A 16,379-nucleotide genomic window follows, 5' to 3' on the forward strand; every position below is an offset into this window, starting at 1 on the left:
GAGCATTCAAGAGGTCTGGAGTTCATGATGAGGGTAAGGAAAATATTAGTAGGTATAAGAAAGACAGAAGAATAAGAGTTTGTGGTTTAAGAGAATTTCAGAGTTTGAAATTTTGACTATTAAATGAGGTCCCCTTCATGGATCAGAGCCTTGTTCTGGTGAAGGGGCTTGCATAACTCAATGAAGCTATGAGCCATGCCATGAAAGACCACCCAAGATCAATGGGTCATAGTGGAGAGTTCTGAACAAAACATGGTTCACTGAAGGAGGGAATGGCAAACCACGCCAGCATTCTTGCATTGAGAACTCCATGGACAGTATAAAAAGGCAAAAAGACATGACTACAGAAGAAGAGTTCCCCAGGTCGGAAGGTGTCCAGTATGCTACTGGGGAATAGTGGAAGGCAATTAGTAATAGCTTCAGAAAGAAAGAAGTGGCAGGTCCAAAGCAGAAAAAAAGATGAGTTGTGATTGTGTCTGGTGGTGAAAGTAAAGTCTGGTGCTATAAAACACAATATTGCAAAGGAACCTGGAATGTTAGGTCCATAATTCAAAGTAAACTGGACATGGTCAAGCAGGAGATGGCAAGAACATCAACATCTTAGGAATCAGTGAACTAATGTGGATGGGAATAGGGAAATTTAATTCAGATGATCGTTATGTATACTACAGTGGGCAAGAATCCCTTAGAAGAAATGGAGTAGCCCTCATGGTCAACAGAAGAGTCTGAAATGTAGTACACAAAAATGACAGAATGATCTGGTTCATTTCCCAGGCAAAGCATTCAACATCACAGTAATTCACCGTTTTTTGCCCCAAACACTAATGCTGAAGAAACTGAAGTTGAACAGCTCTGTGATGACTTACAAGATATTCTAGAACTAACACCAAAGAAAGATGTCCTTTTCATCATAGTGGATTGGAATGCAAAAGTAGGAAGTCAAGAGATACCTGGAGTAACAGGGAAGTTTGACCTTGGAGTACAAAATGAAGCAGGCATGGCAAAAGCTAACAGTTTTGTCAAGAGAACACACTGTTCATAGCAAACACCATTTTCCAACAACACAAGAACTCTACATATGGATATCACCAAATCATTTCAGGTCAGTTCAGTTCAGTTGCTCAGTCATGTCCGACTCTTTGCGACCCCGTGAATCACAGCACGCCAGGCCTCCCAGTCTATCACCAACTCCCGGAGTCCACCCAAACCCATGTCATTGTGTCAGTGATGCCATCCAACCATCTCATCCTCTGTTGCCCCCTTCTCCTCCTGCCCTCAATCTTTTCCAGCATCAGGGTCTTATCAAATGAGTCAGCTCTTTGCATCAGGTGGCCAAAGTATTGGAGTTTCAGCTTAGCATCAGTCCTTCCAATGAACACCCAGGACTGATCTCCTTTAGGATGGACTAGTTGGATCTCCTTGCAGTCCAAGGGACTCTCAAGAGTCTTCTCCAACACCACAGTTCAAAAGCATCAATTCTTTGGCACTCAGCTTTCTTTATAGTCCAACTCTCACATCCATACATGACCACTGGAAAAACCATAGCCTTGACTAGACAGACCTTTGTTGAGAAAGTAATGTGTCTGCTTTTTAATATGCTGTCTAGGTTGGTCATAACTTTCCTTCCAAGGAGTAAGCGTCTTTTAATTTCATGGCTGCAATCACCATCTGCAGTGATTTTGGAGCCCAGAAAAATAAAGTCAGCCATTGTTTCCACTGTTTCCCCATCTATCACCAAATGGTCAATACTAAAATCAGATTGATTGTACTCTTTGCAGTCAAAGATGGAGAAGCTATATACAGTCAGAAAAAGAAAGACCTGAAGTTGACTGTCACTCAGATCATCAGCTCCTTATTGCAAACTTCAGGCTTAAATTGAAGAAAGTAGACAAAACCAATAGGTCATTCAGGTATGACCTAAATCACATCCCTATGATTATGCAGTGGAGGCGATGATTTAAGGGATTAGATCTGATAAACAGAATGCCTGAAGAACTATGGACAGAGGTTTGTAACATTGTACAGGAGTCAGTGACCAAAATCATTCCCAAGAAAAAGAAATGCAAGAAGGCAAAGTGGTTGCTGAGGAGACTTTGCAATATCTGAGGAAAGAAGAGAAGCAAAAAGCAAAAGAAAGGGAAAGATATACCCAACGGAATGCAGAGTTCCAGGGAATAGCAAGGAGAGATAAGAAGGCCTTCTTAAATGAACAATGCAAAGAAATAGAAAATATTTCTTTATTGGAAATATTGGAATAGAATATTTCAACTACCACACAATTGGACTCATTTCACATGTTAGCAAGGTTATACTCAAAATCCTTCAAGTTAGGCTTCAGCAGTACATGAACTGAGAACTTCCAGATGTACAAGCTGGGTTTAGAAAAGGCAGAGGAACCAGAGATCAAATTATCAACATTTTTTCGATCATAGAGAACACAAGGGAGTTCCAGAAAAACATCTACTTCTGCTTCACTGACTAAAGGCCAAAGTCTTTGGCTGTGTGGATCGCAACAAACTGTGGAAAATTCTTAAAGAGATGAGAATACCAGACCACCTGACCTGGCTCCTTTGGAAATCTGTACGCGGGTCAAGAAGCAACAGAACTGGACGTGGAACAACAGACTGGTTCCAAACTGGGAAAGGAGTATATCAAGGCTGTATATTTTCACCCTATTTATTTAAATTATATTCACAGTACATCATAAAAAATGCTGGACTGGATAATCACAATCTGGAATCAAGATTTCCAGAAGAAATATCAACAAACTCAGATATGCAGATGATACTACTCTAGTGGCAGAAAGTGAAGAGGAACTAAAAAGGCTTTAGGTGAAGGTGAAAGAAGAGAGTGAAATAATTGGTTTAAAACTCAGCATTCAAAAAATGAAGATCGTGGCCTCCAGGCCCATAACTTCATGGCAAACAGAAGGGGGAAAAGTGGAAGGAGTGACAGACTATTTTCTTGGGCACGAAAATCACTGCAGATGGTGACTGCAGCCAAGAAATTAAAAGGCACTTGCTCCTTGGAAGCAAAGCTATGGCAAACCCAGACAGCACATTAAAAAGCAGAAATATCACTTTGCTAACAAACGTCCATCTAGTCAAAGCTATGATTTTTCCAGGAGTCTTGTATGGATATGAGAATTGGACCATAAAGAAGGCTGAGTGCTGAAGAATTGATGCTTTTGAATTGTGGTGCTGGGGAAGACTCTTGAGAGTCCTTTGAATTGTAAGGAGATCAATCCAGTCAATCCTAAAGGAAATTAACCCTGACTCTTTATTGGAAGGACTGATGCTGAAGCTGAAGCTTCAATACTTGGGCCACCTGATGTGAACAGCTGAATCATTGAAAAGACACTGATGCTAGAAAAGATTGAAGGCAAGGGGAAAAGAGGGCGTCAGCGGATGAGATGGTTAGATAGCATCACTAGCTCAATGGACATGAGTTTAAGCAAACTCCAGAGATAGGGACGAACAGGGAAATCTGGGGTGCTGCAGTCCAAGGGATCAAAAAGAGTCAGACCCCACTTAGCAACTGAAAAGCAACAACAATTAAGTGAGGATCAGTACAAAGGAGTGGCCGTAGTTGTGTACAGCTAAAAATGTCCTGAAGAAAGACAAAGTTGAGAGTCAGGGAATCCAGGGCCAGGTTTTTGCAAACACCATTCACATTCCCCACTTGGAGTGATTGTTCCTGTGATAGAGTCCATATTTTAGTACTATATTCATCTACTGCAGTTCAGTTCAGTGGCTCAATTGTGTCTGACTCTTTTGCAACCCCATGGACTGTAGCACGCCAGGCTTCCCTATCCATCATCAACTCCCAGAACTTGCTCAAACTCATGTCCATCGAGTCAATGATGCCATCCAACCATCTCATCTTCTGTCGTCCCTTTCTCCTCCTGCCTTCCATCTTTCCCAGCATCAAGGTCTTTTCCAATGAGTCAGTTCTTTGCATCAGGTGGCCAAAATATTGGAGCTTCAACTTCAGCATTAGTCCCTCCAATGAACATACAGGACTGACTTCCTTTAGGATGGACTGGTTTGACCTCCTCGCAATCCAAGGGACTCTCAGGAGTCTTCTTTGACACCACAGTTCAAAAGCATCAATTCTTCGGTGCTCAGCTTTCTTTATAGTCCAACTCTCAACTTTTCAACCTTCAACACATGGCCATTGTGAAAATCTCCCCATTCCTGGTACTTCACAGTTTTATGCATGTCCTCCTAGGGTGGGAAGGCATCTGTGATGTTGTTACGTGTTCATTGCCTGAATTAGGCACACCGCACTCAGAAATGCCTTGCATTATACTAAGTAAAATGGAGAATGACAAATACTGTATGATCTCACTTTATGTGGCATCTAATTTAAAAATAACTCACAGAAAGAAGAGATCAATTTTGTAGTTACCGTAGGTGGTGTGTGGGGGAAGGGGGAATTAAAAAAAAAAAAGCCCTGGACAGCAGGTTCAGTTCAGTTCAGTTCAGTTCAGTTCAGTCGCTCAGTCATGTCCGACTCTTTGTGACCCCATGAACCGCAGCACGCCAGGCCTCCCTGTCCATCACCAACTCCTGGAGTCTACCCAAACCCATGTCCATCAAGTTGGTGATGCCATCCAACCATCTCATCCTCTGTCATCCCGTTCTCCTCCTGCCCTCAATTCCCCCCAGCATCAGAGTCTTTTCCAATGAGTCAGCTCTTCCCATGAGGTAGACAAAGTATTGGAGTTTCAGCTTTAACATCAGTCCTTCCAATGAACACCCAGGACTGATCTCCTTTAGGATGGACTGGTTGGATCTCCTTGCAGTCCAAGGAACTCTCACGAGTCTTATATTTCACATAGAAGCATAGGAGTGGTTGACTGAAATTCACATACTTTTATCAGTATTTTTCAAATAATTTCCTGAATATGATCTTCAAGCTCTTATTTATAAGCTGAATCCTAAGATAAAGCAAGTGGGAGTAAGACTCTGCTAAGGAACCAATGAACAGGTAATTGCTGAAGAAGACGGTGAAGGGTAGGGTGACTAGCTGTATCATACACTTGGAGGGATCGACTTGGCAAACAAAGAGAACCTTAAAGATCTTACTCTGACTACCAGCCAGCAATAGCAGAAGTGGAAACAGACAGGTGCCTCTTACTCAAGCACTGTTTCTAGCTTTGGCAGCTTCTGATAAACCCTTTGTTCCTTGATGTCCACTTACTGCCCTGACACAGTCTGCTCCTGGTCTGAGTACAGAAAGTAAATGATACACCACTGTGTCGGACCCTGGGAGCAAAGGGCCTTCTTCTGAAGTTGACTGCTTAACCTTCAAGTTGAATACTGGAGCCCAGTATCAAAAGACTATGCTTACATTAGCAAGCATATGCCTGATTTTCAAATGGAAGCAAGTTATTAGAATGCTGCTAAGACATCAATAACTGTCTCAGAGAGTTGGTGAAAATGAAAGTATTAGTCAGTTCTGTCCAACTCTTTGCAATCCCACAGATTGTAGCCCCTCAGGCTCCTCTGTCCATGGGATTCTCTAGGCAAGAATACTAGAGTGCATAGCCATTCCCTTCTCCAGGGGATCTTCCCAACCCAGGGATCAAACCCTGGGTCTCCTGCATTGCAGGCAGATTCTTTACTACCTGGGCCACCTGGGAAGCCCAGAGAGCTGGTGCAGGGAAGTAACGTGGCAGCACATGTAAAGTGGTTATCACTCACTGGCCCAGAGGAGACACTCGATAGTAAGTTCCTATTTGGTCATTTTTCTATAGAAGGAGGTGGAACAGAGTAAGTAATGTATCTCTTCTAAACTCCCTCGTTGAATCTCCTTGTCCAGCACAGATATACCCCACAGTATATTCCCCATTATTGCAGGTGCACTTGAAGTGGATGGTTCAGCCTTGCACTTTCCCATCCCTTTCCTCTGGACACCTGTGGCTTGACGCTGTCCCCCTCTGGTGCAATGCCTGGGGCAGCACTCAGGTCCCCAGGTATGGGTTGATTAGTGAAGGAGAAACAAAACAGTTTCTTCACCTTGGCCCAGGTACTACAATTCTGTTTTCCCAAGCTAAGATGTCTTTAGGGTTTTGTTTTGCTATGTTTTGTTTGGTTAAGAAGCCACAACTTGCTGTTGACTCATATTCAGCTCCTAGCCAACGGAAACCCCAGAGCCTTATTTTTCCCCATGTGATACTATGAAATTATTTTCCCCCACGCCAGATCTTGGATGGCTGTTTGTTGTTCTAGATCTGAGGAAAGGACTTCTCACGTCTGTTAAGTTCCTTCTTGCTAGATTAATTTTCTCCATTCTAGCCTATTGCAATATAAAATTCTTCAGTAAGTGAACAAATAAATGCAATGCATTGTCATACAGTCATCAGACCAAAGCCCAAAACATCAAACTCTAGCAGCAGAGTATAGTTAAAATAAAACACCATAGCCAAGACATACACTCTAGTTTTCTTAACATAAACGAGCCACAAGTCATATAACTTACCAGTGTTAGTCTCTGTTAAATTTACAACATGTTAGACTCAAAAACTTTTTTTCTCAGGAGAATATGCTGAATCCCTAGAACATATGATTTCTTATTACAGTCCAGTACTTATATATTTCATTTATTTATTTTTATTAAGTTATTTTAAAAAATTCTATAGTGTTTCATAATTTTCAAAAACTTCACACAGATGATTTTACATAATCCCATAATGACCTTTTTTTTCTCCTACCCCTATATTATCCCTCATCCAACCTGCTTCCTGTCTTACATTAACAAACATAAACTTTCCTCTTCCAGGAGAATAATTCAGCGGCATTTAATACATTCATGCTGCAGTACAGTCATCACCTCTCTCTAGTTCCAGAACATTTTCCTCACCTCAAAAGGAAACTCCAACCCACTAAGCAGTTTCTCCCAATGCCCTCTCCTACCAGGCTTGGGCAACCACCAATCTGCCTTTTGTCACTGTGGATGTACCTGTCCTGGATATTTCATATAAATGGAATCACATAATGTGTCCCTTTGTGTTTGGCTTCTTTTACTTAGCATAGTGTTTTTGAGGTACATTCATGTTGTAACATGTATCAACTTCATTGTTTTTATGGCTGAATATTAATCCATTATATGAATATGACACAATTTTTTTTATCCACAATTTGTCATTCACTGATGGAAACCAGACTGTCCTACCTTTTGTGAATGGTGCTGCTATGAACATGTATGCACATGGATCTGAGTACGTTTGATTGTTTGGGTATATCCCTAGCAGTGGAATTGCAGCTTCATGTGGTAATTCTATGTTCGGTTTTTTGAGAAAGCACCAAAATGTTTTCCACAGTGGCTGCACCATTTCACGTTCCCACCAGCATGGTAAGAGGGTTTCAATTTCTCTACATCTTTGCCAACATTGATTATCAATATTTTAAAAGTTATAGCCATCCTAGGGGGTGTGAAGTGGTATCTCATTGCAGTTTTGATTTGCACTTCTCTCATTCCAATCCCAAAGAAAGACAATGCCAAAGAATGCTCAAACTACCACACAAGTGAATTCATCTCACATGCTAGTAAAGTAATGCTCAAAATTCTCCAAGCCCGGCTTCAGCAATATGTGAACCGTGAACTTCCAGATGTTCAAGCTGGTTTTAGAAAAGGCAGAGGAACCAGAGATCAAATTGCCAACATCCACTGGATTATGGAAAAAGCAAGAGAGTTCCAGAAAAACACCTATTTCTGCTTTATTGACTATGCCAAATCCTTTGACTATGTGGATCACAATAAACTGGAAAATTCTGAAAGAAATGGGGATACCAGACCACCTGACCTGCCTCTTGAGACACCTATATGTAGATCAGGAAGCAACAGTTAGAACTGGACATGGAACAATAGACTGGTTCCAAATCGGAAAAGGAGTATGTCAAGGCTGTATATTGTCACCCTGCTTATTTAACTTATATGCAGAGTACATTATGAGAAACACTGGGCTGGAAGAAGTACAAGCTGGAATCAAGATTGCTGGGAGAAATACCAATAACCTCAGATATGCAGATGACACTACTGTCATAGCAGAAAGTGAAGAGGAACTAAAAAGCCTCTTGAGGAAAGTGAAAGAGGAGAGTGAAAAAGTTGGCTTAAAGCTCAACATTCAGAAAACGAAGATCATGGCATCTGGTCCCATCACTTCATGGGAAATAGATGGGGAAACAGTAGAGACAGTGTCAGACTTTATTTTTGGGGGCTCCAAAATCACTGCAGATGGTGATTGTAGCCATGAAATTAAAAGGTGCTTACTCCTTGGAAGGAAAGTTATGACCAACCTAGACAGCATGTTGAAAAGCAGAGACATTACTTTGCCAACAAAGGTCTGTCTAGCTGAGGCTATGGTTTTTCCAGAGGTCATGTATGGATGTGAGAGTTGGACTGTGAAGAAAACTGAGCGCTGAAGAACTGATGCTTTTGAACTGTGATGTTGGAGAAGACTCTTGAGAGTCCCTTGGACTGCAAGGAGATCCAACCAGTCCATTCTGAAGGAGATCAGTCCTGAGCGTTCTTTGGAAGGACTGATGCTAAAACTGAAACTCCAGTACTTTGGCCACCTCATGTGAAGAGTTGACTCACTGGAAAAGACTCTGATGCTGGGAGGGATTGGGGGCAGGAGGAGAAGGGGACGACAGAGGATGAGATGGCTGGATGGCATCACCAGCTCAACGGACGGACGTGAGTCTGAGTGAACTCCAGGAGTTGGTGATGGACAGGCGTGCTGCAATTCATGGGATTGCAAAGAGTCGGACACAACTGAGCGACTGAACAGAACTGAATGACTAATGATACTGAGCTTATTTTCATTTACTTGTTGTCCATTTGTATATCTTCTTTGGAGAAATGTCTACTCAAGTCCTTAACCTATTTTTAAATTAGGTTGTCTTTTTGGTATTGAGTTGTAAAGATTCTTTGTATATTCTGGATATTAGATTTTTATTATTTGTATCATTAGCAAATAAATTATCCCAAATAAATCATGTTGTATCAGTAGCAACATAAATTATAAATATATTGCTCATTCACTTCTCAATAATGTTCCTTGATGCACAAAGGTTTTTTTTAATTCTATGAGGTCCAATTTATCTATATTTTTCTTTTATTACTTGTGCCTTTGATGTCCTACATCAGTCCCTAGCCAAATCTAAGTTCATGAAGGTTTATACCCATGTTTTCTTCTAATAGTTTAATGGATTTAACTCTTATACTTAGGTTGTTGATACATTTTTAGTGAATTTTTTATATGGTGTTATGTATATGGTCCAATTTTGATCTTTCTGCATGTGAATATCAAATTACTTCCCTATCACTTGTTGAAAAGATTTCCCCACTGAATTATCTTTGTACCTTTGTCTAAAATTGATTGGCCATAGATATAAGGGTTTTATTAAGGATTCTAAATTCTATTACATTGGTCTATCTGTCTATATATCCTAATAATACAGATTTGATTACTGGAGCTTTATAAAAGTCTTGGAATTGGGAAATGTGTGTCCTCCAGCTCTATCCTTCTCTTTCAATATTACTTTGGCTATTGGGGACCCCTTAAATTCCATTTAATTTGAGAATTAGATTTTCCATTTTTGTGAAAGTCATCTCTAAAATTTTTATAGAGATTGCATTGACTCTGTAGATTGCTTTGGGTAATTTTGCCATCCTAATATTGTCATTTATCAATGAACACAGAACATGTCTTTTCGCTTATTTAAGTATTCTTTATTTTTTTCAACAATGTTTTATAGTTTTTGGTGTGCAAAATTTTAATTTCTCTGGTTAAATTTATTCCTAGGGACTTTATTCTTTTGGATGCTGTAGTAAGTGAAATTGTTTTTTAAATTTTTTAAACAAATTGTTCATTGCTGGTGTATAGAAACACAACTAATTTTTTAGTGTTGATCTTGTACCTTGCAACTTTGCTTCATTTATTAGATTTGGTAGTTTGTGTGTGTGTGTGGATTTTTTTGTAGATTCTGTGACTAGCCAGGAGTTACTGTACATCCATTATTGTTTTTCTAAAACCAAACCAACGCTTATGTAAAAGATCCTGTTTATTAAAATCTCTTCAAATTACACATTTCCTTTTGGAACAGAAACTGATAAATTTTCAGTCATGATTCAATGAATAAAACAGAAATATGTCTGAGTATTTTAAAAGAGAGAAGTTTAATGAAAAGAGCTAGTTATACGGATATTGAAGGTCTGAGAAGCCAAATAAGTAACAGCACAGGAACCCAGAAATCAGCAACTGCTGGAAGCCACTACCATCCTATGATGGGGGCACAGGGATTCTGTGCTGTCATATCCCAGAGGCTGGAAGACCTGGAAGAAGCTGGAAGCCAGTTCAAAGGGAACAGGAGCCATAGAGAGACTTGCTGCTGCCTGGAAATGCAGCCTGAGGCTGGAGAAAATATCCCTCCCTATCTTTTCCGCTGGAGAAGGGATAGGCTACCCACTCCAGTATTCTTGGGTTTCCCTTGTGGCTTAACTGGTAAAGAACCCCCCCACAATGTGGGAGACCTGGGTTTGATCCCAGGGTTGGAAAGATCCCCTGGAGAAGGGAAAGGCTACCCTCTCCAGTATTTTGGCCAGGAGAATTCCATGGACTGTATATTCCGTGGGATCGCAAAGAGTCAGACACTACTTCGCTTTCTCTTTTCCTTCTTCCAACTCTCCGGTCTCCTAAGTTGACTGAATCTAACCAGAAGCCAGCTAATATTGGAGTGTGAGAAAAGCAGCATGCAGGAGAAAGCAGAGTCGGGCAAGGGCATGATCAGATAACATGTACCTCATACCCTTCAAAGAAGGCCCTTCTAAATAAGGTGACATTTCAGAAGGGACTTTAAAGAAGAAGCAAACCATGACGTTATTCGGAATAAGAATGTTCTAGATTTCAGGGGAAAAAAGTGCCAAGGTCCTAGGAAGGAGCATGTATAGGGGCACATGGAATCACTGACCCTAAAGCAGAAAGAGTGGGAGAGTGGCAGGAGATGAGATCAGAGGGAAAGACAGGCAGCAGACCACAGAGGGCTTCCTATGCCATATGATGGACTTTGGTTTTTGCCCTGAGATGAAGTCATTGGCAAGTTTTTATCAGCATGACATGATTTGACTCTGGCTTAAGAGGATCCTTGTGGCTACTGAGCAAAAGAAACCTTAATGGGGCAAGAGGCCAAGAGAGAAAACAGTTTGGACATTATTTCAATACACAGGGTAAGGCAGGTTGAATGGGGGCTCAATAGGTAGAGGAAAGGTAGGATTTTAGCATAAGATGGAGCCAACAGACAACGTTGTTGGGTTGTACCTACACGTGAAAGGAGTGACCTCAACTTCAGCAGTGCAGGTTTGGAGGGGAAATCGGGAACTCACTTATAGACACATTAAGTGTGAAATGGATATTAGACATCCACACGGAGCAACGGGGGAAGGCTACTGAATATAGTGATTTTGGAATCTGACAAATGTTTGAACTGGAGATATAAATATGAGAGTCACTGGTATATAATTAGTATTTGTCTTAGTTTGGGTTTCCCTGGAAGTGTGCGTGCTAAGTCGCTTCAGTCGCGTCTGACTCTTTGTGAATCTATGGATTATACTTCCAGGCTCCTCTGTCCGTAGAATTCTCTAGGCAAGAATACTGGAGTGGGTTGCCATTTCCTTCTCCAGGGAATCTCCCCAACCCAGGGATCGAACCTAAGTCTCTTACATCTCCTGCATTGGCAGGTGGGTTCTTTACAACTAGCACCACCTGGTAAGCCCCAAGCAGACTCTGACAAGAATTTGAGTGCAAATCGTTTATTTGTGAGGAGAGTCCAAGAATTATCAGTAAAGACGTGAGATGGGGAAAGGAAGAGAGTTAATAAAAGGTGCATTATGAAATATGTTATCTCTGTCAGCAACTGAAATTTGCCCCATCGTGGGATTCTTGGAGAGAGGGTAGGATAGGCTTCAAAGGAATGGAATGGGGCAGGGCAGGTGCCCGGCTGTTAGCGAGAGACCATTGGCAGTCCCGCTCAGTCATTGGCCGGCATTGCAGTGGGTCCCTCCTCCCAGGGAACAACCGTCAGTGAGTGACAGTAAGCAGCTCCACTCAGCCACTGGTTGGGATCGCAGTGGGCACCGCCCCCTTCCATTCCTCTGTATAAAAGGAGCTGGAATTAGGCCTGAGAAGATGGTGTTTTAGAGGCGCTACTCTGTCATCTTCTCTGTCTGGTAGCTTTCTGATTAAAGTCATTGTTCTTTGCCTCAACAACTTGCCTCACAATTTACTGGCCTGTTCTGTGGTGAGCAGAGGGAGCCTGGACTCCGTAACAGGGATCCTGAGGGGCTGGAAAGCTACCCGAGAATTACCTGCCAAACCGGAGTCCATCTTGGGCTGAGGACTGCTCTGGGGGCATTAACGCCGCAGCACTCCCAGCTTCCTCACCGGAGAATCCGCGCTCCCTGGGCCGCCGACCCCCTCCCCCGACCCTGGGAGAATCAGAAGAAAAGTTCCCAGCAATAACCTTCCATGTGGAGAGGTGAGTCCTAAAGGAATACTGGTGGGGCAGCCACAGCATGAAATGATCTGGTATCACTCCAAGAGTGAGTGAAGTTAGACAGAAGAGGTGTCCTGTGTCTCTACCATTCTGCCATTGAGAGGTCAGGAAGACGAGGAGGAAGCAGCAAAGGAGACTGAGGAGAGGTCAGTGAAAAACAGAATGGAGTCCTGGAAGGCAAGTTTGAAAAGTGCTGAGCCAACTTACGCTTCCCAGGGTGGAAGGATTGGGGGAAGGGAGGGTTAGCGGGGAAGGGAGGGTTAGGGAGTTTGGAATGGACATGTACACTCCGCTGTATTTAAAATGGATAACCAACAAGGACCTACTGTATACTACAGGGAGTTCTGCTCAGTGTTACGTGGCAGCCTGGATGGGAGGGGAGTTTGCGGGAGAATGTGAAAGTCACTTAGTCTTGTCTGAGTTTTTTGCGACCCCATGGACTATACAGTCCACGGAATTCTCCAGGCCAGAATACTAGAGTGGGTAGCCTATCCCTTCTCCAGGGGATCTTCCCAGGAGTTGAACCCAGGTCTCCTGCATTGCAGGTGGATTCTTTACCAGCTGAGCCACAAAGGAAGCCCAGGAATACTGGAGTGGGTAGCTGACCCCTTTTCCAGCTGATCTTCCTGACCCAGGAATCAAACCGGGGTCTCCTGCGTTGCACGTGGATTCTTTATCGACTGAGCTATCAGGGAAGCCCTCAAGGAAGAATGGGTACATGTATATGTATGGCTGAGTCCTTTTGCTGTCCACCTGAGACTATCACAGCTCTGTTAATGGGGTATAATCCAATATAAAATTAAAAGTTATAAAAAATTTTTTTAAAGTGCTCCATTGCCGGGAGAAATATCAATAACCTCAGATATGCAAATGACACTACCCTTATAGCAGAAAGTGAAGAGGAACTAAAAAGCCTCTTGAGGAAAGTGAAAATGGAGAGTGAAAAAGTTGGCTTAAAGCTCAACATTCAGAAAACGAAGATCATGGGAAGATCATGGGTCCTATCACCTCATGGGAAATAGATGGGGAATCAGTGGAAACAATGTCAGACTTTATTTTGGGGGGGCTCCAAAATCACTGCAGGTGGTGACTGCAGCCATGAAATTAAAAGACACTTACTCCTTGGAAGAAAAGTTATGACCAACCCAGATAGCATGTTGAAAAGCAGAGACATTACTTTGCCAACAAAGGTCTGTCTAGTCAAGGCTATGGTTTTTCCTGTGGTCATGTATGGATGTGAGAGTTGGACTGTGAAGAAGGCTGAGCACCGAAGAATTGATGCTTTTGAAGTGTGGTGTTGGAGAAGACTCTTGAGAGTCCCTTGGACTGCAAGGAGATCCAACCAGTCCATTCTGAAGATCAGCCCTGGGATTTCTTTGGAAGGACTGATGCTAAAGCTGAAACTCCAGTACTTTGGCCACCTCATGCGAAGAGTTGACTCATTGGAAAAGACTCTGATGCTGGGAGGGATTCGGGGCAGGAGGAGAAGAGGATGAGCGAGGATGAGATGGCTGGATGGCATCACTGACTCGATGGACTTGAGTCTGAGTGAACTTTGGGCGTTGGTGATGGACAGGGAGACCTGGCGTGCTGCGATTCATGGGGTCGCAAAGAGTCGGACACGACTGAGTGACTGAACTGAACTGAACAGGAGGAAGAAGTAACTGTGTCAAATACTGTAGAAGGGCCGACTAAAGTGAAGACTGGAGATTGTCCATTGGATTCAGCAATTTTCAAGCCATGGTGACCCTGACAGGATCAATTCTGGAGGTGTGGTTCAGGACAGAGAAGCGAGTTCAAAAGAAAAGAGAGGACACAGCTGTATAGACAACTTTTTCAAACAGTTTTGTATAGAAACACTGAACAGTGTCTGGAGAGTGGGGTTGGGGGTCAAAATAGAGGTGTATGTGTTTAAGATGGTAAGTGTTGCAGCAGGCTTGCGTGTTGACGGGACATCCAGTCGAGAGGGAAAAAAGCTGATGATGCAGGGCTAAGAGGGAGAACAACAGACATGATGCCCTCAGTAAGTGAGAGGGAGTGAGACTGGGGTGCAGCTGTAGGGAGCTTCCTTGGGAACACACATTCTAGAGTAACAGAGAGAAGGCAGAGGGTATGGTCATGGGTGTGGATAGCGAAGGCGTGTGTGGAAATTCTCTTCTGCATTGCAGTATTTTTCACAGAAACAAGAAGTCAATTGCTATTTGAGAACTGAGAAGAAGAGAGGGAAGAAGGTGTGAAATAGTCATTCAGGATTGGGAGTAGATGAGACATGTGGAGAGAAATAGCCAGGTAGCACCAAAGGACCACTTGAGCTTAGTGATCACTAATTTAAAGTCAGAGCAGTCAGCACGGGGCAGTCTTTCTCCAGCCGTGGTCAGCTGCTTGCATGTAGGCATGGAGTAGGAGAAATTAGATTTGACCAAGCTTGAGTAGGCTTTATTTACAATCCCAAACCTGTAATTTTGCTCCTAGAAGACATTAAATTTGCTAAGAAATAAAAATTTCTTGGGAAAGTCATCCTAAATTTCAAAATTCTTGGGACTACGTTATTAGCCAACAGAAAAAAAAGTGACTTGTGGGGAAGCAAAGCAGAAGTAGCTTTACTCAACCCATTTTGAAAGTGTTGCTCTGCAAAAACTCATCAGGGATTTAGCAGGAAACAATCAACGAACCCTTTTACCCTCAATACAAGTTGTGAACTGACCTTTCTTGCTGAGCCTCTTGGCTCTGGGGGACTGTGTAGCTACTGATTAGCTAAGGGATCAGAACCCAAGCTGCCATTTAACTGTTGTAAATAATCTTTTCTCATTCACAAGAGGCTGAATATATGACAACCATAGAGATTGTGTTAAAAAGAAAAAAAGGAGAGAAAAAAAGGTGTGTTTGAAGTAGCCTCACATTTTTCCAATAGAAATTTTTACTCTGAACCTTTTGCAGTTAGTGTTCACATCTTGGATGAGCTTCTGGTCAAAGATTCTAATAAGAAAACTCTTAGAAATCTAGAGCTGGATAACCTGGACCTTTGTTTTACTCCTTGCCAGTGGGAGTTACCATACTGTGTCTTTCCATCCCAGTGCCCAGTTTCTGCACAGGGTCTAACAGCTCATAAACAAGTGCTCAGAGAACATCAGATGTGGGCTATAAAAGAGGGAGACATAGTGAATTGAATACTGTTCCCCCAAAAGGTATGTCCGGGTTCTGACTCTTGGAAACTGTGAATGCAGCCTTGCTTGAAAATAGGATCTCTGCAGATGTAATTGAGAGTCTTGGGATGAGAGCATCCTGGATTTAGGATGGGCCCCAAAGCTAATGACAGGAATCCAGATAAAGAGAGGGGAGAAGGAGCTTAGAGACACACAGAGACATAGGGAAGAAGGCATTTTGAAGGTGGAGGCAGAAGCTGCAGTGCTGGGATTTCTGGTAATTACCAGAAACTAGGGGAGCAGCACAGAACAGATTCTCCCCCAGAGTTTTCATAAGGAATCACTCCTGTTCACACCCTTGTCTCAGACTTCAGGTCTCCTTAACTACCAGAGAATAAATTTCTCTTGTATTAAGCCACATTTGTGGTAACCTGTTATTGTAGCCCTAGGAAACCAATACGGGAGTGAACTCGCAGTTTAATAAAGGGAAGAGTTCGTGGTCAGGAAAACCACAAGGGACTATAGAAGGAGGCTGGGACCACTCAAAGTTCCTAAAGCCTTGGGGCATTTCCTTTAGATTCTTTCTAGAAGAATATGGCTCCTCTTCCAGAAATCGTGTTTCCTGATAGTCTGGGAAACCTGTAGTTATCTTGAGTCCATTGTCCCATCTCCATGA

General features: G+C 42.5%; 1 pseudogene; it reads left to right on the forward strand.

The window, feature by feature from the left end:
* Nucleotides 1-15,077, forward strand: part of LOC138439512 (aldo-keto reductase family 1 member B10-like) — a 46,109-nt pseudogene extending 31,032 nt beyond the window's left edge.
* Nucleotides 15,078-16,379: the final 1,302 nt, after the last annotated feature.

This window comes from Ovis canadensis, chromosome 4 (assembly GCF_042477335.2).
Source record: "Ovis canadensis isolate MfBH-ARS-UI-01 breed Bighorn chromosome 4, ARS-UI_OviCan_v2, whole genome shotgun sequence".
Lineage (NCBI taxonomy): Eukaryota > Metazoa > Chordata > Mammalia > Artiodactyla > Bovidae > Ovis > Ovis canadensis.